This window comes from Cibotium barometz, chromosome 46, assembly GCF_041138505.1.
Source record: "Cibotium barometz isolate CiBa-2024 chromosome 46, ASM4113850v1, whole genome shotgun sequence".
NCBI lineage: Eukaryota > Viridiplantae > Streptophyta > Polypodiopsida > Cyatheales > Cibotiaceae > Cibotium > Cibotium barometz.
Genome location: NC_141091.1, coordinates 31412165 through 31417707, shown reverse-complemented (window position 1 = coordinate 31417707; position 5543 = coordinate 31412165). Strand labels below are relative to the sequence as shown.

Here is a 5543-nt window from a genome sequence, read left to right as displayed (position 1 = left end):
AACTGTCATGTAAACTGTCATACAGTGTTGTTTTCTCTTTTCATGTTGTGGGCATTAAAAGAGACACATGACATCGATATTTCCACTTAAGTTATTTGTTACATGACAGTTAAAAGACCATATGTGGGCTCTACAAGTTGAAAATCAGTAAATGCATGAGAAACCCTTACATTCCCACGAATTTCGATTATGTCAAGCTAGTCATCGTAATTGCTAATTTAAACATATTTTTTAAGAGAAATTTAGATCCTTAATTGTGTAAGTTTAACATGGTTAGAAAAATCTTGGCAAGGTACATTTTAAATGCAAGTGATCGCGTTAATTGTGCTCTACAAGTTGAAAATCAGTAAATGCATGAGAAACCCTTGCATTCCCACGAATTTCGATTATGTCAAGCTAGTCATCGTAATTACTAATTTAAACATATTTTTTAAGAGAAATTTAGATCCTTAATTGTGTAAGTTTAACATGGTTAGAAAAATCTTGGCAAGGTACATTTTAAATGCAAGTGATCGCGTTAATTGTGCTCGTGGAAGATACTATGAAAGCCCATCCCCATACCCTCGCATTGCAGGAATGTGTGGCTCTTGTAGAGCCCTAAATAGTCTCCATGATTTTTCATAGCTTTTGAGATTTCACCTAGACCTGCTTATCAGGAGAAAGGGAAAAGAATAATCAAGAGGCCTTAAAGCTATAGGGTACCCCCATTAATTTCTCACCATGCTTTGTCAACGTGGGTGGCAAGCACCATCCATGAGTAAATCAAATTTTGTTAAATCTTAAGACTTGAGATGCCAAGCTTACATGGCACCTCCCTTCTAGTTCAACGCTTAAACACAGATGTTTGAACACCTATAGGCCCAAAATCGCCGCCCACAAGGCTCGAACCCACGCAAGTGCTTGAAGCCACACCTTACATGAATCCTTTTCACTTAGATTTGCATAGATATCTCTATCTATGCGCCTCTACACATATCTTCTAATATTATATTATGTGCATGTGTAAGAGAGAATACACATGCCTATACATACATATATAAATAAATACACACACACACACCCCAGATATGTGCATGTGTAAGAGAGAATACACATGCCTATACATACATATATAAATAAATACACACACACACACCCCAGATATGCACATGATACACACACTTGCACACAACACATAGAGAATGCACACTTACATGCACACACAAGCTTGCACATACACATGCATGCGTATACATGCATGGAGGCACCTATCTAGCATTATGTGAAAATTGTCATGCTAGCCATTTTGGCACAAGTAGACTTTGTTCCTAGCCCTATTTTCCATTGAATATTCGACTCTTAAAAACATGCATGGGGTACATAATTTAGCATCTTTAAGTTAATTAAATAATTCTTAGTGTACTAGCTTCGTTGCCTGGTTTACAAATTTTCCTAGTCATAATTTCTAGTTTATGATCTGCTTTCCCTCAGTAGCGTAGGTAACCCTAGTCTACTTTTCATCAGTTTATCTGCTTTCCCACAGTAGCGTAGGTAACCCTAGTCTACTTTTCATCAGTTTACTACGGTCCAAATATGGCGATGAACAACGGATGTTCTTTTTGAGAACTTCTTGGAGGGTTCTAGAATATACAAAGACTTAAGGCAGAGTAGTTGACCACCAGAGCGAGCTTGCCTTGCTATGGTAGTCCGCCGGCCTTATTTTTCTTATTTTAAGCGTATTTTTTGATGCTAAAATTCTAGTCCCACAACAAATATGTGCAGTATACAGAAGTTGAAGATGGAAGTGGAGGCGTCGCTCATGGCGATCATTGAAGCTCGCCGAGAAGCGATGAGGATGAGCTGCGATCGGTCATCCGACGGCTACGATTTGTTGGGGTTGATTCTACGGGAAATCGAGGCTGCGAGTAAGGAGCAGTGCGGCTTCCGCTGCACCTCCCAGCAGCTTATGGACGAGTGTAAGACCTTCTTCTTCACGGGCCACGACACCACCTCCCTCCTCCTCATGCTCCTCGCGTCTAACCCAAGGAAACCCACCACATGCTAGAGTCACAGGTGTACAGAGTGACCCGCAGGCATTGCGGAGATCCCAGAGAGTCAGATATCCTGTTTTGACAGATTGACATATAGAGATTTTGCTATGCACTATGCATACATGACATCTATGGTAAAGCATGTGGAACCTACATGCTACACAGAGGCTATTGGAGAGCATGTATGGCTTAACCCTTGTTAGAGTCCTCAACACTATATTATTCCTCATGCTAGCCATGTCACTCACTAAGTAGTCATTGCTTATAGTTTTCCATTGAATAGTTGAATCTTCAAAACATACATGGAGGCACCTATCTAGCATTATGTGAAAATTGTCATGCTAGCCATTTCGGCACAAGTAGACTTTGTTCCTAGCCCTATTTTCCATTCAATATTCGACTCTTAAAAACATGCATGGGGTACATAATTTAGCATCTTTAAGTTAATTAAATAATTCTTAGTGTACTAGCTTCGTTGCCTGGTTTACAAATTTTCCTAGTCATAATTTCTAGTTTATCTGCTTTCCCTCAGTAGCGTAGGTAACCCTAGTCTACTTTTCATCAGTTTACTACGGTCCAAATATGGCGATGAACAACGGATGTTCTTTTTGAGAACTTCTTGGAGGGTTCTAAAATATACAAAGACTTAAGGCAGAGTAGTTGACCACCAGAGCGAGCTTGCCTTGCTATGGTAGTCCGCCGGCCTTATTTTTCTTATTTTAAGCGTATTTTTTGATGCTAAAATTCTAGTCCCACAAATATGTGCAGCATACAGAAGTTGAAGATGGAAGTGGAGGCGTCGCTCATGGCGATCATTGAAGCTCGCCGAGAAGCGATGAGGATGAGCTGCGATCGGTCATCCGACGGCTACGATTTGTTGGGGTTGATGCTACGGGAAATCGAGGCTGCGAGTAAGGAGCAGTGCGGCTTCCGCTGCACCTCCCAGCAGCTTATGGACGAGTGTAAGACCTTCTTCTTCACGGGCCACGACACCACCTCCCTCCTCCTCACGTGGACCCTCATGCTCCTCGCCTCTAATCCCTCCTGGCAAGATCGAGCTCGCGAAGAAACACTCCACCTGACCCAAGGCAACCCACCCGACGCCGACATCCTAAGCAGGCACAAAGTGGTGGGTGACCATTGAATCCGTTTTCCTACTATCCTTATTTTTCCCTCCTTTTTATGTTACTATATGCCAATTGTATTGTGCAGCTCGACATAATTAATCATCTGATCCTCACAAGTTTAATTCCTGCAAATTGTATACATTACATTATAGGGATAAGTAGCGTTCCGTATCCCTTTATGATAGGTTTATTTGAGAATAACACCTTATTTGATCTGGGCACAAGGCAATGGGCATACTACCTGCAGAAGATAGGACAAATATGCTAAAAAGGAGAGCTGCTGTAAAACAGTGGTCATTGTTATAGGACGTGTACCTGCTGTTTAGATGGTAAATGAATGCTTATAACGTGGTTGAATGGACTCTGGATTCATGTACTGTTACGGTAATCTTTAGCTAGGTTGATCTATTTTTGCTTAATATGGTTAGTTTCCTATTGATATGTGTTTTGTGCGTGCAGCTCGGCATGATATTGCTCGAATCGCTGAGGTTGTACACTCCGGCAACGCTGCTCGCGAGGCAGGCGTTTACGGACATGAAAGTGGGGGACTTGCACATACCCAAAGGGCTGTCGGTGTGGGTGCCGGTGCTTGCCATCCACCACGACAAGTCCATATGGGGTGAGGATGCAGACGAGTTCAGGCCGGAGCGGTTTGGCGAAGGAGTGGCAAATGCGTGCAAGCATCCCACGGCCTACATGCCCTTCTCCTTCGGCCCGCGCAACTGCGTCGGCCAGAACTCCGCCATCATCGAAGCGAAAGTCGTCCTGTCGATGCTTCTCTCCCGCTCTTTCGCCCCATTACAAACACGCTCCTATCTTCGTTCTCACTCTTAAGCCCAAGCATGGCGTCCCATGTACTATACATAGATATACATGTTATAGACTCGATTGTATCGTAGCACCTACTGATTCTAATGGAAGAAGATATATCTCGTGGAAACTGTGACTTCCATCCAAGAAGTTGCAGTGATAATTGTTTAATGATTCATTCTCATCTAACAAATCCACATTTTCAGTTCTTTTCGATTAAACAAAGTGATTAGTGTAATCTATTACTTCTTCTCTATTAAACAAAGTTATTAGCGTAATATATCATTGATCACACTCTCGAGTCTCGTGTCCCAATGCAAATGTGACACTTACGTGCAAACCCCCCTATCACAAGGCGCTTTTTGACTCGTCGGTCATCACAAAACACGAAGCCTGAATGCCGTTAACTTCACCGGTAGAAATACATTGAAATGCCGTTTTTTGTCTAGGGAGGCTGAGTTTGTATTTTGGGTCTGGCGTATCATTTATGAGCTCCTATATAGCTCCTTAGCTAGGGCTCCACAAAAACAACATTTTAATGTATTTTTTTCTTCTAGAAATATATCAAGCTCTTTAAAAAACAATTCAAATTTACTAGGTTTTAGTTAAAATATCGACAAAATATGCAAATTTAGCCTAATAAATGGTTAGTTTATAAGCATGCCCTTATTTTGACTGGTTTAAAAAAATGCTATTTGAAAATTTTGTTATACTTGCACTCAATCTTAAAAATTTAGACAAGTGAATTGGGCAAAAGATTTAATTCATACCAAAACTTTCAAGTACAAATCGCTCTAGGAAAAGGTACTCTTGATTAATTTTGAGATCTTCTATCCATTTTGATTTCCACAAATCAAATATGTGATCTCGATTCATATTTTCAAGCTTCTCTTCAATAGATAAGGACATGAACATGGTTTTCCAGCTAAGGCAAGACCTATCATGACTCTTTATTTTGTTTTGTTTGGAGAACCCTCTTTTGCACCTAATAGAATTAGCAGGGATGACAAGGACAATTTGCCATAGCTTTAATATTTCGGGAAACATTTGCCTCCATTTAATCTCACTACTACATTGTACCCAAGAGTCAAATATACCCTTAGTGGGATAAGACTCCACTAATGTAGGCACAAAATGAGAAAGTTCTCCTTTGCAAAGCTTTCTGTTGACTAAGCAAGATGAGCCATCACCATCAAATCGATCACATAATCGATAAAAAAAATTACCTCGTAAAACATTATTGTTATGCTCTGTTGTCTATATATTTTTTTGGTGAAAAGAGCTTCATTGTGTTAAACAAGTTACAATCATAAAATCTTTCATCAAAACTTGACACAAGTTTTTGAATGAACTCCTTTGCCAAAACAATACATCCTCCCATGTCTCCTTGTTGAGTACTACTTGGAAGAATTTCGTACTTGAGAACATGTGTGTTTCTCAAGACTTCCTTGTCTTCCCATCCTAATAACCCACCCATAGATCTCTTTAAAATTCCTTAAGATTATACAAAGTTCTCACATGCATCTTTAACAAAACAAGATTCTCGCGGTGCACAATGCAATATGCAAACCCACAA

At 40.4% G+C, this 5543-nt stretch overlaps 1 pseudogene; it reads left to right on the top strand.

The window, feature by feature from the left end:
- Window positions 1–2835: 2835 nt before the first annotated feature.
- On the top strand, window positions 2836–3991 carry LOC147612123 (cytokinin hydroxylase pseudogene; annotated as a pseudogene).
- The last annotated feature ends 1552 nt before the right edge of the window (window positions 3992–5543 follow it).